The sequence below is a fragment of the Somniosus microcephalus genome, chromosome 3 (assembly GCF_052327205.1).
Source record: "Somniosus microcephalus isolate GS21.2 chromosome 3, FLI_Smic_1.0, whole genome shotgun sequence".
Lineage (NCBI taxonomy): Eukaryota > Metazoa > Chordata > Chondrichthyes > Squaliformes > Somniosidae > Somniosus > Somniosus microcephalus.
Window position 1 is genome coordinate 297993891 of NC_140989.1, and position 17768 is coordinate 298011658.

Genomic DNA, 17768 nt, shown 5'->3' on the forward strand with positions numbered 1-17768 from the left:
TCCTAAACTGCTCCCAATCCTCAGGTTTGCTGCTTTTTCTGGCCAATTTATATGTCCTCTTGGATCTTATGCTATCCCTAATTTCCCTTGTTAGTCACGGTTGAGTCACCTTTTTTGTTTTATTTTTATGCCAAACAGGGATGAACAAATTCTGTACTTCATCCATGCGATCTTTAAATGTTTGCCATTGCCTATTCACCATCAAACCCAATCCATCCTAGCCAACTCGTGCCTGATACCATCATAGTTTCCTTTATTTAAATTCAGTACCCAAGACTCTGAATCAACTATTTCACGCTCCATCTTAATGAAGAATTCTATTATATTATGATCACTCCTCCCCAAGGGGCCTCGCACAACAAGATTGCTAATGAATCCTCTCTCATTACATAATACCCAGTCTAAGATGGCCTGATCTCTAGTTGGTTCCTCGACATATTGGTCCAGGAAACCATCCCGTATACACTCTCGGAATTCCTCTTCCACGGTATTGTTCTTAATTTGGTTAGACCAATCTATATGTAGATTAAAGTCACCCATGATAACTGCTGTGCCCTTATTGCACGCGTCTCAAATTTCCCATTTAATGCCATCCCCAACCTCAGCATTACTGTTTGGGGGTCTGTATACAACTCCCACTAACGTTTTCTGCCGCATGGTATTTTTCAGCTCTACCCATACAGATTCCACATCATCAGAGCTAATATCCTTCCTTACTATTGTGTTAATCTCCTCTTTAACCAGCAATGCTACCCCACCTCCTTTTCCTTTTTGCCTGTCCTTCCTGAATATTGAATACACCTGAATGTTGAATTCCCAGCCTTGGTCACCCTGGAGCCATGTCTCCGTAATCCCAATTATATCATATCCGTTTACATCTATTTGCGCAGCGAATTCATCCACCTTATTACGAATGCTCCTCGCATTAAGACACAAAGCCTTCAGGCTTGTTTTTTTAACACTCTTAGACCTTTTAGAATTATTGTTTACTGCGGCCATGTTTGATTTACACCCTTGATTTCTCTGACTTCCACTTTTGCTTTTCTCCTTCCTGTCCTTTGCTTCTATCCTTGCTTCCCTTTCTTCTGTCTCCCTGCACAGGTTCCCAACCCCCTGCCATTTTAGTTTAAACCCTCCACATCTTGATAAACTTTGGTAACCTAATTTAAGAATGCAATGTCAACAGGCCATCAATGGATTAGTCATGTGCCTATTTCATGAGGAAAGTGACCAATGGTATGGAGCACACCCAAACACGAATTTCAGCGTGGGATCTAATTACCATAGCTCCTCTTTCATGAGGAGGCTAATACTCTGGAAAATCCACCCCTTTCTCCAATCTTTTAGTCACCCATCCTAATATCTTTCTCTATGGCTCAGCATCTATTTTTTCCCTTCCATCTCTGTGATGTGCCTTGAGAAATTCTTCTATGTTAAAGTTGCTATATAAATTCAAGTTGTCATTATCTAATTTGCTGCTGCATTGTCATCACTATTGCACGGTTGTGTATGGACATGTTCATGTAATATATTGTGCAAACCAAAAATATAAGATTAGCCTGGTAGATCGTAGTAATTTTTCAAGTGATGTACTTTCATTTTTAGCATCAATTTTACATATTATTGGCTGTCCTCCGCTACCCAAATATGCTTGCATTTCTCCATATTGGACGTTGCTAGCAGATACAGGACCCGGTAAGTAAATATGCTTTTTTGAACTTGGGGTTCAGATAACTTCGTCAAAAAAAGTGCATTCCTCAGCTGAAGTAACAAACGTTTTGACATTTATACTTGTTACATGGTTCATCCGCTGCTTGAGAAGCATGAAAGGATCATTATAGCAGACACCTTGGGGGAAAAATTTGGTATCGACCATTTTGGGGCGCTAACATTGATTGGGCACTAACTTTAGCGCCGGTGACTGCGAAATTGAGTTTTAGCACCCCAAGAGGGAAGTGGAACGCTAAATCGAGGGCGCTAACGTCGGAGAGCGGGGCGCTAATGTCGGAGAGCGGGGCGCTACCTTCAGAGCGCTAATCAAGTTCTGGTGCTGTCAATTAGAAGTCATCAGACAGACTGCCGCCTTCCAGTTCTTAAAGGGGAGGTTTAATCATGCTGTACAGCCTCACTCTGATCATTGTTGCTTGTGAACTGGGCCTGCAAGGAGCTGCAAACCTTCACTCAAAGAAGTCATGTCTGATCAGAGGCCCAGAGAGAGAGCTTGCTGGTTCAGCGACCATGCCTTGGAGGCTCTGGTCGCGGCCGAGGATGCTGATGGGCAGTGCTCTTCCCGGACACTGGCAGGAGGCCATTGCCACAGTCTTTTAGGAAAATGTGGAGGAAGGTCACCCAGGACGTGTCAGCCAGAATTCTGGTCCCCAGAACTCCCACCCAGTGCTGGAAGAAATTCAACGACCTCACTCGGGTGGTCAGGGTGAGTAGATGCTTCAAAAAGCTCTACATGCCACCATCTCAACCTCACTCTGTGCACACTCTGTATAAACCGTCACATCCCCAACACTCACCCACCAACTATGCCCACCTACTAAAAGTGACATCTACATCTCATGCCTTGCATACATTAACAGCCATTCAACTATATTAGGCACATATGCCAAACACATAGCTCCACACTCACTTACACACTTTCCTTTTTCTTGCAGGCCAAGCTTGCTCACAACAGGAGGAAGCAGCTACGAACGGGAGGAGGTGAGGTGGACCTGCACCCCCTTAGAGACCTGGAGGAGTGAATGGAACGCATCATTGCTGCCCAGATTGTGGGCGCTGTGGCCGTCGGAGACATCAACCCCCTTGGGGACAACAACGGTATGTTCATCACCTCTCCCTCTTCCCTCATACCACTTCCTCCTCACACCACAAGCCTTTCCCACTTTCCATCTAAGTATACTGTCTCCATTCCTTGCTCCCTTCCTAACCCCACTCTTGTGCCTTTATGCTTTCAGATAATCAGCCACCAGCTGACCAGCCTGTCCTTCAGCCTCCCAGAGGCAGCGACGCGGGAGAGGAGGAGGAAGAACAAGCCAGCGCCTCACTGCCTGTGTCTCCCGAGGGCGAGATGTCCGATAATGGGGCCATGCGGTCGCTGGAGGGAAGCCTAGTTCATGGGTCTGATGTGGGTGAAGCTCTGGGACCCAGCGGGCTGCAGCAACGCCATGGGGAAAGGGAAGCTCAGGGGCCATCTCCCTGGAGGGTGAGTGCGCGCGGGTGTTCTACTGCACAGGACTCAGATGAGGATGTCGACGTGGAGGCATTGACCAGACGGGTGATGGGCATGCACACCAAGCTCATGGGTGCAATGGCAAGGGTGCCCGAGAGCATGGATGCAGTGGCAAGGAGCATAGAGCAGTCTGCCTCCGACATTGCACTCAGCTCTGCTCAGATCAGTTTGCAAAGGATGGTCGACTCGCATGAGAGACCGTGGGGATCCAGACCTCATGCCGCATGTCATGGGTGAGCTGGCAGCAGCTATTGCAGCACACGCCGAAGCAACGCAATGGCTTAGTGCTGCAATCGAGTCATTGGCTGATGCCATCCAGTGTCAGACTGCTCTCATAGTCTCAGATTGATGCCACGCAAGCGCTGACTGCTGCCATCATCTCTGGGTCGGCCACTGTCCACTGAGGATCATAGAATCATAGAATCATAGAAAGTTACAGCACGGAAGGAGGCCATTTCGGCCCATCGTGTCCGCGCCGGCCAACAAAGAGCTATCCAGCCTAATCCCACGTCCCAGCTCTTGGTCCGTAGCCCTGCAGGTTACAGCATCCCAAGTGCACATCCAAGTACTTTTTAAATGTGGTTAGGGTTCCTGCCTCTACCACCCTTTCAGGCAGCGAGTTCCAGACCCCCACAACCCCCTGGGTGAAAAACTTTCCCCTCAAATCCCCTCTAAATCTTCCACCAATTACTTTAAATCTGTGCCCCCTGGTTTTTGACCCCTCTGCTAAAGGAAATAGGTCCTTTCTATCCACTTTATCTAGGCCCCTCATAATTTTATACACCTCAATAAGGTCTCCCCTCAGTCTCCTCTGTTCCAAATAAAACAAACCCAGCCTATCCAGTCTTTCCTCATAGCTAAGATTCTCTACTCCCGGCAACATCCTTGTAAATCTCCTCTGTACCCTCTCTAGTGCAATCACATCTTTCCTGTAATGTGGTGACCAGAACTGCATGCAGTACTCTAGCTGAGGCCTAACTAGTGTTTTATACAGTTGAAGCATAACCCCTCTGCTCTTGTATTCTATGCCACGGCTAATAAAGGCAAGCATTCCGTATGCCTTCTTAACCACCTTATCTACCTGGCCTGCTATCTTCAGGGATCTGTGGACATGCACTACAAGGTCCCTTTGTTCCTCTACACTGCTCAATGTCCTATCTCACGGTGCTGCAGCAGGCCAGCAATCTGTGCTCGAGCAGATTGCTCCGGATGCTGAGGTTCTGCCCCAGAGAAGTGGCAGTGTGTCGGTTGAACAGGAAGGTGCTGTCCTCTCTCAGGATGACAGCATTCCTGCTCCCACCACTGCCACTCCGCCATTGCACTTGCCACAGCCTGTAACCCAGCCAGCCCAGACTGCTGCCGCCCATGCAGAGTTGGTGCAGTCTGCAGCCGGGCCTTCCAGGCCCAGAGCTGGTCGGGGGCATCCTGCAAGGCCATCTGCAGTCTCTGACTCCAACATTCAGCAGCCTTCCACCAGCCTTGCTGCAGTCCCCTGGGGCCACATTATGGAGGAGCAATAGGGTTGGGAGGGGGGAACTCCAAAGGGGAGGGAAATCATTGAAGAAGGGGGAGTAAAGGATACTTTAGTCGCAAATGGGGGTAGTGTGTGTTCATAAATTGATGTGTTTGTAAATATATTGTTGTGTTTGTGAACAAATAGTTATGCTTGTAAATAAATATTTGTGTTTGGTAACAAATAGTTCAGTTTGATAAGAAAGTTATGCTTGTTAATAAATGGTTGTGTCTGTTTATGAATAAGGAGAGAGTTGTGTTCAATAATAAATTGTTAATTTGACGTTGCACATTTTGTGATGTTTCTCATTTGGTCTTTGCCCGGTGATAAGGGCTGCGAGCTGGCTGTAATGATGTGGTTGTGCTGCACAAACGCCATGTGATCTATCATTGATTGGAAGCGCTGTCTAATGAGGCGCTCATGCACGGCCCTTGCAGAAGCAAAACTGAGTGGCTCCCTCCTCCGTTGCTGCTCCTCCTCCTTCTCTTCATCCTCCTCCTCCGCCTCCTCTCCCTCTTCCTCCTCCTGATGTGGACCTGCAATCCCTGGTGGCAATGGTTGGACCCTCAGAATGGCCAGGTCATGCAGCACACAATGAGGAAAACGGAGACTCGACCGGGGGAATACTGTAGGGCTCCTCCAGAGCGGTCAAGGCAGCGGAACCATTGCTTTAGCACCCCGATAGTCTGTTCGATCAGGTTCCGGGTGGGGCTATGGCTCTCATTGTCATTGGGGTTGCGGAGCGGTGTCATCAGCCAGGTGGTGAGTGGATAACTCTTGTCTCCGAGCAACCAGCGTGAGCTTCATGTGGTGGGTGGAACAGTGCTGGGACACCGGTCTGTTGCAGGATGAATGCATTGTGGCTGCTGCCAGGATAGCGGGCATTGATGGCGAGGATGCGCTGTCTGTAGATGCACACAAACTGAACGTTCAGAGAGTGGTAGCCTTTGTGGTTATGGAACATCTCTGCATTGTGATGAGGTGCCCGCAATGCCACGTGGGTGCAGTCAGTGGCACCCTGAAACACTGGGATGCCCGCTATCCTTGCAAAGCCACATGAGCATTCGTCTTGCTTCTCCCTGGTGATGGGGAATGAGATGTACTTCCTTCTCCTGTAGAGAGCGTTTGTTACCTCCCAGATGCAGCAATAGACAGCGAACTGCAAAATCTTTGCAATATCCCCTGTTGAAGCCTGGAAGGAGCCGGTGGTTTAGAAATTAAGAGCGACTCTGACCTTATCTGCTACTGAGAGAGACGTCCTGGTCCTGAGCTGAGGCTGGAGCTCTGGCTGCAGGAGGTGGCAGTGCTCTGTGACCACCTCCTTGCTGAAGCGGAGCCTTCTAAGGCACTGCTCCTCTGAGAGATGAATGTAGGAGAAGTGCTCCCGGAAAACCCTGGGAGGGTAAGGCCTCCTGTTGTGAGGTCTGTCGGCCCTCCTCCTACCTCTGACCGCAATCTCTGTCTCTGCATCCGCTGCTTCCGACGTAGTTGCCGGAGGGCAAGGCGGAGTGCCAGTACAGCCCCCATAAATGAGAGAAAAGAGGACGTAGAAATGTTCAGAACAATACAAATGAAGAAACTGTTAGAGCAGCAACAAAGCAAACATGGAGAAACTGTGAACGCAGCCAAAACGCTATCTGACAAGCCAGCAATGAATCTGACCTCCCAATGAACCAGTAAGAGATCCCTTTAAATAGCGCCCTGGGAGCGGCAATCCCAGGTATCAATGCCTGCTATTTCTGTCCTTCTCAGCGCCAGGCGGTAAGTCAGGGGAAGCGACTGAATTTCGCATCCGGGGCGCTAACGGGGAGTTGCACACTCATTGACGTCACGGTCTGAGCGGCGCTAGAAGGCCAGGCGCTAAGTGTTAGCACCGGCGCTAAATGCCTACTGAATTTCGCGGGCGGCATTAGAATTGCAGCACCCAGGAGATAAGCCCTTAGCACCCCGCCCGGGCGCTAACAGGAGGAGCTAAGGTACCGAATTTCTAGTAATTAGAAATAATTGAAAAAGGAAAAAAAACACAATGAAATCGGATTCTTAGGATCCGCACTTTCAAAGCCACACTTTTCTGCGATTTCAGTAGTGGGTGGTCCAAAAAATAGTCTGGCTGATTTTGCTCTGTGGGTACCCGGCTGGTGTCTGAGGCGGAGCAGACCACCAATGCCAGGTGCCTGCAGAGAGGCAGCTGCGCACATTGTTCCTCCCCCAGGCCATTTGCATGGCCCAGAGGAACTCCAGATGGTCTGATGGAGACCAGCAGCCAGAAGGCCATGAATGCATCCAAAAAACCCTGGGGCTGCTAAACATAAATGAAGAAACTTACCTGCTTGTCCCCGGCCTTCCTCCCAGATTCCTGTCAACCCTCTTATGAGGAAGCCCCAGGAAATCCTAGCACAGAGTCCTGACATAATGGCCTTCTGCCAGATTTTTCCTCTACCCTGTGCCTGGGGCTGAGGAAAATCTTTGTGGTTGTAGAGTTTAAAGCTATATTATGTAATTACATAGATATCCAGCAGAGAGAGCTAATCATATAGTTAATGCTGCCATTAATTTGGTAATCTCTTGGCTGAGATCTAGATGATCAACAAATTAGAAAATGGTTGTGATAACAAAGAAATAAACACAGAGATAGTAATAGAACCACCGATATTTACCACACAGAGGGCTGCCATTTGACCTTTTATGCCAGTTCTTGGCTAGAACAATCCAAAACTAATCTCACTCTCTGCTTTCTCCCCAAAGCCCTGTGCCTTCCTTTGCTTCAAATGTTTATCTATTCTTCCCTTAAAAAATGCAATTTCTCTGTCTCAGCTATTCCTTATGGCAAAGCATTTCATACTCCAACAACTGCTTGCTCGAAGAAACTCCTCCTACCTTCTTTCCACACGCTCTGAGTGACAATTTAAAATTGATGTCCTCTTGTCGGGGACTGCCCAACCAGAGAAAATAGTCTTCCCCTATCCATTCTTCAGAATTTTAAAAACCTCGATTGTGCTTTCTCTTAACTGCCTCTGTTCCAATGGACATATTCCCAGTACCTCAGTCTCCCCTCATAACTGTAGTTTCTCATCTCTAATATCACCTGGGTGAAGTTTCGCTCTATGCTGGCTATGGCCTTAATTTCCTTTCTATATTGAGCCACCCACAGCTCTTTCACTGTGGCCTAACTATTTCCTAGTACAAATTTATCATTATCTCATTAAGTTTGTATTCTGTGGCTAGGCAATTCCTGGCCCAGCTCTGCCAGTGGAACCCCTGCCCATCCTTGCCCAAGGCTGGAGACTCAGTCCAATGTGTCAGATATGGGATAATTTGCAGAGCCGAGGCAAACCGCTGGTGCCTGCAAGAACACATTGGCACCCACTGTGGCCTGCCTGATGGAGCTGGAGTGACACCAAGCTGCCCCGCCTGTAGTCCACAAAATGCCCAGAGGGGCCGAACAAAATCATTTTTCCTATTTTTGGGCTCCCACTGAAGCTACTTGATGCTAGATAAGATAATCAACCCCTCCAGAATTGATTACCTTATGCTCTCGCGAAGGTTTGCGATCATCAGAACACCTCAAAGGGACTGTGTTTTACTGGCACGAGTCACGCTAAGGTCCTTTCAAGGTCATAATGGTCGGAATTTCCCAGAAAAGCCCAGGATCTCCCACGACACGCCTCTTAACATGGGGACAGGTGGGTGGAAGATCCACCTATAGCCCTCTGATCAGAAATTAAAGGTCTGGCCTAAACAGGGCTGAATCCTGGTGGAGCAGATGCCACCCCATCTTCCGGGCACATCCCCCCTACCCACTCCCCCCTCCCCCTCCCACCCCAGGCAGAAATGGAACATATGCCATCTCACAATCCAGTAATTCTGGGGCCTATGTCCCTATTTCTAAAACTCAAAAGACTATTATCTTATACATCTTCTATATATATAAAAGGATATATATAAAAGGATCATGCTGTCTGTGTGTCTGTCTGTGTATATGTCCGGGCATCACTCAAAAGTTATAGGCCTAGAAATTCAGTGGCGCCCCGTTTGGGGCGCCAAGCTCGCCTGGGCGCCGGAATTACCGCTGCGAGCGGAGCCACTTGCACCATCCCGATATTCAGTTTCATCGCCCCAAACGGAAGCGGGCCGCTACTCGAGGCTCCCTGCGTCCCGCTTGGGGCGCTCACACTGAATATTGCCGCGCTACGGGCCACAGCGCCACATGCTGTGGCACGGCACGCTGCTGTACTGCAGGCCTTCCTCCCCTTCTTAAGGGGGAGGGGCCTGCACCAGCGCGATCACCGATCGCGAGTGCCAGCAAAAGAGCCAGACACCGAGGAGAAGTGCCGGGCTTTTGGGACACAGCCGGCACTGCCCGGGGGGTGGATCAGGAGGCCGGGGAGGGCGGCGCGAGGAGGTGCTGGCAGGCGGCCACCGGAAAAAATGGCCGCCCCGCACCTCCACCTTAATTTGCGCCACTACCGCCACAGGTAGGCCCTGTGAACCGGTCGCGATTTGCGACCAGCGTTAAAGAGGCGGGCGCGACCAAATATGGTGATCGGGGCGGGAGCGGGGCGCTGCGCACACCAATGACGTCATCGGTGGCGACGCAGCGCTACAAGCTAACGCCGCCATTAGCGCCCCGCTAAATATCGCGGGAGGCGTGGCCAGTGGCGCTAAAGCCACTGGGTGCCCTCTTTGGGCGCTAACTGGTGGCGCAGCCCACTGAATTTCTAGGCCATAGAGCGTACCTACACATATGTTATATCAAAAGAAAGCTTATGATTAGGGGGGTATCATAGGCGTATTTACTTTTTGGTCAGACAAAAATTGTTCAGACAGTATACAAAAAACGTTCAAAAATCCGCTCATTAGCGGTTGGCCAATCATACGGGGGAATCCGCTCATTAGCATTGAGTGACGTGAAGGTTGACCAATCCTACGGGGGGAGCGTCCTACATCACAGGGGGCGTTTCATGGCGTGTGTGGGCGGGGCCTAACCCTTCAAACTGCCGAGCGGGAGCTGAGCTGAGGTGAGTGGCGGCCATTAAAGACCGGCCGGGCCTCAAGCTAAAAAAATGGTAATGGAGGTGAGGAAATTGTTGATTCAGGAATTTCTCTCTCTCTCTCTCTCCTGAAGCGGGAGCTCAGCTGTGAGTCGCGGCCCGAGAGCCCGGCCGGGCCTCAAGCGCTAGGCTGCGCACGGTCACCGCAGCCTGCCTCTAAGTCCTTCCCCCCCCCTCTCTCTCTCTCTCTCTCTCCTTCCCCCCCTCTCTCTCTCTCTCTCCTTCCCCCCCTCTCTCTCTCTCTCCTTCCCCCCCTCTCTCTCTCCTTCCTCTCTCTCTCTCTCTCCCAAAGTGGGTGCTCAGCTGAGGTAAGTCGCGGCCCGAGAGCCCGGCCGGGCCTGAGGCGCTACGCCACGCGCGGGGGCTCGGGCTCGGGCTCAGCTGATCGGGCGCTCATCAGGGGTCGGCCCGCAACACATCGACCGGCGGAGCAGCGGCTCTCTCTCTCCTTCCCCCCTCTCTCTCTCTCTCTCCTTCCCCCCTCTCTCTCTCTCTCTCCTTCCCCCCTCTCTCTCTCTCTCTCCTTCCCCCCTCTCTCTCTCTCTCTCTCTCCTTCCCCCCTCTCTCTCTCTCTCTCCTTCCCCCCTCTCTCTCTCTCTCTCCCCCCCCTCTCTCTCTCTCTCCTTCCCCCCCTCTCTCTCTCTCCTTCCCCCCCTCTCTCTCTCTCCTTCCCTCCTCTCTCTCTCTCCTTCCCCCCCCTCTCTCCTTCCCCCCCCCTCTCTCTCTCCTTCCCCCCCCCTCTCTCCTTCCCCCCCCCTCTCTCCTTCCCCCCCCTCTCTCCTTCCCCCCCCCTCTCTCTCTCCTTCCCCCCCCCTCTCTCTCTCCTTCCCCCCCCCTCTCTCTCCTTCCCCCCTCTCTCTCCTTCCCCTCTCTCTCTCTCCTTCCCTCTCTCCTTCCCCCCTCTCTCTCTCTCCCCTTCCCCCCTCTCTCTCTCTCCCCTTCCCCCCTCTCTCTCTCTCCCCTTCCCCCCTCTCTCTCTCTCCCCTTCCCCCCTCTCTCTCTCTCCCCTTCCCCCCTCTCTCTCTCTCCCCTTCCCCCCTCTCTCTCTCTCTCCCCTTCCCCCCTCTCTCTCTCTCTCCTTCCCCCTCTCTCTCTCTCTCTCCTTCCCCCCTCTCTCTCTCTCCTTCCCCTCTCTCTCTCTCTCCTTCCCTCCTCTCTCTCTCTCTCTTTCCCCCTCTCTCTCCTTCCCCCTCTCTCTCTCTCTCTCTCCTTCCCCCCTCTCTCTCTCTCTCTCCTTCCCCCCTCTCTCTCCTTCCCCCCTTCTCTCTCTCTCCTTCCCTCTCTCTCTCCTTCCCTCTCTCTCTCCTTCCCTCTCTCTCTGTCTCTCTCTCCTTCCCTCTCTCTCTCCTTTCCTCTCTCTCTCTCTCTCCTTCCCTCTCTCTCTCTCTCTCCTTCCCTCTCTCTCGCTCCTTCCCTCCTCTCTCTCTCTCCTTCCCTCTCTCTCCTTCCCTCTCTCTCTCTCTCTCTCCTTCCCTCTCTCTCTCTCCTTCCCTCTCTCTCTCTCTCTCTCTCCTTCCCTCTCTCTCTCTCCTTCCCCCTCTCTCTTTCCCTCTCTCTCTCCTTCCCACACAGACAGACAGACAAACTCATTTATATATATCCTTCCCCCCAGTCTCTCTCTCTCTCTCTCTTCCCCCCAGTCCCTCTCTCCCCCCAGTCAATTCAATTCAATTCAATTTAAATCGCTTTATTGGCATGACAAGGTACATCTTATGTTGCCAAAGCACCGAAAAACATTCATGGTTGAACACAAAAAATACAGATCTATCCATACAGTGTATAAACAGATATATCCCGGAGTGTATAAATTATACATTCATATAATTTGTATATACTCTTTTCTTATATTTCGTGGTTGTCCCTCTGTTTATGGCAAGCTGTAACATAGTGTGCCGCTAAGGTTACACAATTTCTCTCTTCCCCTAGTAGGTATGGGAGTTTTTGGCCATCATTCAAATTTCTGAATTCCGGGCATATTTTTGTGAATTTTGGGTAGAAATTCTCCCTTATGCCCTGATATTTTCTACAAGCTGTGAGGAAGTGCATCTCTGTCTCCACCACTCCCTGACTGCAGTGAGAGCATATCCTGTCCTCTCTTGGTAGCCGGGTCTGCCTGTGTCTACCTTTTTCGATCGCCAGGCTATGTTCACTAAGTCTGTACATTGTCAAGGTTTTTCTCAGTTTGCTATCCTTTACCATGGTCAGGTAATCAGCCATGCTGTATTGTCTGTTTAGGGCCAAGTAGCAATTGAGTTTGTTTCTCTCTCTCCCCCCATCTCTCTCTTCTCCCCCCAGTCTCTCTCTCCTTCCCCTCTCTCTCTTTCTCTCCCCCTCTCTCTCCTTCCTCCTTTCTCTCTCTCTCTCCTTCCCCCTTTCTCTCTCTCTCTCCTTCCCCCTCTCTCTTTCCCTCTCTCTCTCCTTCCCACACAGACAGACAAACTCATTTATATATATAAAAATTATTTCTACTTTTTTCATAACAACATGTCTTCAAAAAACCCTCGGCACCACCAGGCACTCCAGCAGGCAGACTGAGAGACAGACAGAGACAGAGAGACCAGATAGATACATAGATTACATGTCGAACTATAGACTTTGTCCACAGCTGGCACTAGACTAACTAAACTTTAGGTACCTGGTTTATTGTTCTCTCTCTTGAACAGAGGTGTTACTTTGGCTACTCTCCAGTCCCTAAAGAGAATTGAAAAATTGTGGCCAGAGCCTTTGCTATCTCCCCTCTGACTTCCTTCAACAGCCTAGGGTACATGTCATCAGGGCCTAGTGACTTATCCACCTTGAGTTCTGCTAATTATTTTCCAGAACCAGTTTCTTTTCTATAGTTACCTCTAATAATTGTTCTACATCCATCTATAGTACACCTAAGCTCTCACTCCTACCGTCATTTGTAAAACGGTGTGACTGCTGTGCAGAAGTGTACTGCACATTAATCTGGAAGCTCCAACAACCGGAAGCATGATGTTTCTGCTTTTTAAAAAATGAACACACTCCCCTCCCGGCTTTTTTTAACTAGCCCACTTCCGTAACGAACCGGAAGCGCGTATGCACAGAACGCTTGTACACAGCTTCCTGTATGTTGGCAGCAGTCGCGTCCTTTGTAAAAACTGATACAAAATATTTATTCAATATCGCTACCATACCTTAATTCTCCAGAACTAGATTTACCCCTTCATCTCAGAGTTCTCATACCATCTCTTTAATTATTCTTTTACTTTGCTTGTAAAAGCCCTTAATATTTACTTTTATATTATCTGTAAACCCTTCTAATCTAGCTGCCAACAGAAAATCATGGATCCAGACTAACTCTGTTTGACATACTATAGTTATATATATATATAGAGCTGTGCTGCTCGGTACAATAGATTGTTTAAACAGGGTCATATTACAGAGTTTCAGAAAGATTGTCTCATTAATTGCAGTCTTTAGAGAAAAGCTATTTATTGTAGCTTATCTCTGAGGATAAGTAGCAATTGTAACAATGGGTATTGGGAGGATGATGCAGTAGGTTAGCACACTGTCCATTGCAGAATTCGCAAAATTGAACATTGTCCTATAAGGGTCTATTGGCAGAAAAGGCCTTAACTTTTAAAGACTGTTTTAAAAGAAGCCCAGAAAAAGGGACACACAAAATGGCTGCCAGACACCGTGACCAGCTTTTGGGACACTTTAAAATGGTTCCTGCAGTCCCCAGACAGCTTTTGTGGATTCAGCCCGCAGTAGGTTCTGGAAGGCAGTTTCAGGGAAAACAAAACCAGACAGAGCCCCATACATAGATTGGATGCAGATCAAGGCCATCAAAATGTTTACCCAGACAAAGGGGAAACAGTTTCATATTCATAGGAGGAACATCAAGCACCGTTTAAGACATCAGAAGGACATTAAAGGCAATACAGGGTCGTTCCAGACCAGAGATGGCAGTTACCGGCCATCCGAAGATACTTTAAAAACAAAGACTACTCCGCTGTGCTACAAGCCCGCCAAAAGTTAAACAAAGACTAACCTTGATTTGGCGGGAGATAAGGGCCTCCACGGAAAAGTATTACTGGAGTCCCGGGGTAGCCATCGGTAGCTTGTAGCTTCGGTAGCTTGGCGCTTTTGCAGCTTTATCGGTAGCTTTTGAGCTAGCTTGCTTTTTCGAGAACCGTGGAGGAACATCGATCTGGAGACCAGCCAAGAAGGTGATTCGAGTCTGCGTCCCGCCCCGGGGTAACCATCGGGATATCATCGACAAACCCCGGGCCGTTGACGAGACAAAGGACAGCAGCCCTTCAGAAGAAACCTATCTGAAAATGGTAAACCAGCTGGGCTCTGCGAAGAAACCTATCTGACCATGATCAAATAGGTGGCCTCCGCCCACGCCGACGTCCAGGCCTGCCAGCATCCAGCCTGTCCGTGACCTTCACCTCGAGGAAGAAGAGAGTGTCGCAGCCCGCAGCGTTGACCACGTGGAAACAAGACGCCTGAGAGGATCAAAACGCAGACCTTTCAAAATCTTATACTTTCTCATTGGATTGGTGAGCATGTTTCTGGCCCCTCATAATCTGATCTAGCTAGGCTTAGGGGGTGGACATTTTGGGTATAATTAATTATGAGTTGTCCCTCGATGTTCCGTGTGTTTCTCCATTTTGAGATGACTTTTGTAGAGTATAACATGCCTGTATATATGTTGGTTAGCCTTGTATTATGATTTGTTTTTCCCTCCCATGTACCTTATTTGGCTTACATTCAATTTGTTCCTTTATGCAATAAAATTTCATTTCATTTTCATTAAACCTGATCTATAGAGTATTCTCTACATTGTAGTTCCTGCCTCAAAGTCCAGTGTATAGAACCTAAGGGGCGAGTGGGTCGAACCACTCAAGGTTTTTACTGTGCAAGGGAGAGAGGCCTCTAGAGAGAGAAACCTCTGTGATCAAAAAAAATCCTTACACCATTCACATCCAGAACTTTCAATTCAGCTTAGACTAACACAGTATAAAAGACTCCTCTCGCTACTGGCTGGAAGGATCATATTTGAAAAAAGAGCGAGGCAGCCTAATCATGTGGAAGTGGGTCTACAACACAAAATGAGCCATTACTCAACACAAATAGACAGTAAATTGGCAACCTCACTCAAACTGCCTAAAAGGGTAGCTCGGAAATGGAAATGTCACATGGTGCAGTAGGGGATTCGTTTCTGAAATTGGAAGTTATGGCACATTGCTGGGGCAAAGTAGAAGTTTTAATCTTGTTGTTGCTATATGTGAGCTAATGGCATATTTGATACTGATTAGACACCCAAAGTGAAAAACTATTCCATTTTCTAATACAGATATCGCCTCCTTGCAAAACAGAAAAAAAAAATCACAAAAAATAAACTTGAAAAAGAGGGTTACAGTTAATATTTTTACACAAAGTCCTAGTTTAAAAAAAAATAGTTCCACAAAGGATGTAAAGTTGACTCTTACTCCTATTGAAGGACAATAGATGCTTTAACTTATTAGCCTGGAATTTACTGTGGGCAATAGTGACAGACAAATGCCAATAATGCGATGCCAGGTGTCCACTCCCTTACACATTGCCCGTTTAAAGATAAGTAGCCACAAGGCAAAGTGTAAATTACAAAGGCTGTAAATCATTTTAAACTATGCTTCAGCCTTTCTAAAAGGTGTTTGTAGCAAAAAAGATGGCTGGGAAAAAGCCTTGGGTGGCAAAATAATTATGGAGCCATGAAATGGAATCTGTGGGCAAGTGATGGAGAGGTGCAGTATGGGAACCCCCTGATTGATGGCTGGAAAAATGGAAGCACTACTGCATGTGCTGCTACAAGGACTGTTGCCTCATCTGGCACTCCATGGCACTCTCTCTGGATGACAGCAGTGCAGCATGCCTGGCAGGAGGTGGCAGTAGAGTCAACACTGTGTGCAGGAACTTGGATCAGAAGCTGCAAAGGTATAATTACTCAACAGTACCACTTAGCAGGTAGCTGGCACAAGTACGCATGCCAAAAGGTATTGCTCGTCAATCCATTCCACATTCACTGATCACCTAGGGGAAGCCCACACACAGCCTTACAGTTCCTTCATTGCTTTTCATGTCTGTCCCAAACTCTAGTAAGGCACACATTCAAGCAAGCTGCAAGCGATAACACAACCTACCTGAGTGACGCGTGGTCATTCACTGGCACTCAGGATGGACCAAGATGAGCGTGTGCTTGGTGTTCACAAGCCATCTATTTTCACAGATGCAACCGTTCAGTGACATTGGGCAGCTGTTGAAATTCAGTGTGAAAGGAGATGAGAATGCTGGCCATGCTGACCAGCATATCAGTGTCCCATTTAATACATGTGTGAGCAGCACATTGGAAGAAACTGCGGATTATCCCTAGGCTAGTGTGGAAGATGGTGGAGGCAAAAAAACTGAGGAAGGCGATGACTTTGGTCAGTCTGTTCCTATGGTGCAGGTGTCCTTTAAGGAAATGACACAGACCTACAACTGACTGCATGTTGACCCATAAATTGTGGAGCCAATTCTCCACGATCACTGCCAGGTAGCGGTGGCGGGGTCTGGTTGGTAGCATAAAGGCAGGCGAGAGCATTTCGGTTCTGCTGCTGCTTATCTCTCTGACATAGTTTCTTGCAACTGGTCTCATTAAAATATTGTGATTGAGCGGCTTCAAAACCAACCCCCATCATTAATTTTAATTTGACTTTCCAACATCATTAGACTCTTCATTTAGGTGCTTTGTTATTCCCGGATTTCCTATGAAAGCTTGTATTTTAAAAGCTCCTCTTTAATCAGCTCTCCCTACTGTGCTAATATCTTGGAAGTGCTTCATTTACAGTCACCTTTCCTGTGAGTTCGCAGGTAGTATTTGATTATTTTAGGTTCCACACGAACATTATGTATTGTTCGTCGAAAGAACAAAAAAATGTTTAAGAAAAAGCTAAAAAGAAATTCTTAGAAATTCCAACAAAAAACTAATAACAGAATCCAGTGATAAAAACATTTTGTGAAACTGGAAAAGAATAACGCTGTGCACCCATTATTACTCATGCTAACACCAAATGGGTGAAACCAATTTAAGCCAGTCTAAAATGTCTGCTGGATAATTGTGCTTGGCACTAAAATAATGCGTGGGTCTGAGCCAGGTTTTCCTCTTCTCCCAGCACTTGTTCCACTCCTGCACCACAGACCTTAGTGACCAGAAAATCTTCACTAATACGCAAACTGTGGCCTAACCAATGTCTTGTACACATTGCATACAAAATGTATGCAGAAGACCTGTACACCAGAACTAGCTGCTCTCCTAGCCAAGCTATTTCAGTGTAGTTATGACACTGGCAGCTACCCAACAATGTGGAAAATTGCCCAGGTAAAAAATCTCGGAATAAATCTAACCTGGCCAATTACCATTCTATCAGTTTCCTCTCAATCATCAGAAAGTGATAGATGGAGTTATCAATAGTGTCATCAAATAACAGCTACTCACCAATAACTTGCTCATTAAAACTTAGTTTGGGTTCTGCCAGAACCAATTGGCTCTAGACTTCATCCTTGACCTAAACTTGGACACAAGAGCTAAATGCCAGAGGAGGGATAGAGTCGCTGGCCTCAACATCAAAGAAGCATTTGACTGAGTATGGCACCAAGAACCTCGAGCAAAACTGAGGTCAAGGAGCAACAAAGGAAAAACCATTCAGTAGCTGCAGTCATCCCTGACACTCAGGAAGATGGTTGTGATTATTGGAGGCCAATCATTACAGCCCCAAGGCATCTCTGTTGGAGTTCCTCATGGAGGTATCTTCAGCCCAACCATCTTCAGTTGCTTTGTCAATGATCATCCTTCCATTGGGAAGATAGGAGTGAGGTTGTTTGCTGATAATTCTATAGCATTCAGCTCCTTTCACGACTCCTCAGATAACAAAGTAACCCTAGCCAGCCTACAGCAGGACTGGATAATAGCCAG

At 48.2% G+C, this 17768-nt stretch overlaps 1 protein-coding gene across 7 annotated transcripts in view; it reads right to left on the bottom strand.

Annotated features, from left to right (window-relative positions):
- LOC147122084 (disabled homolog 1-like) overlaps positions 1–17768 on the bottom strand; it is a 454991-nt gene that overhangs the window by 99629 nt on the left and 337594 nt on the right. The window lies entirely within an intron of this gene.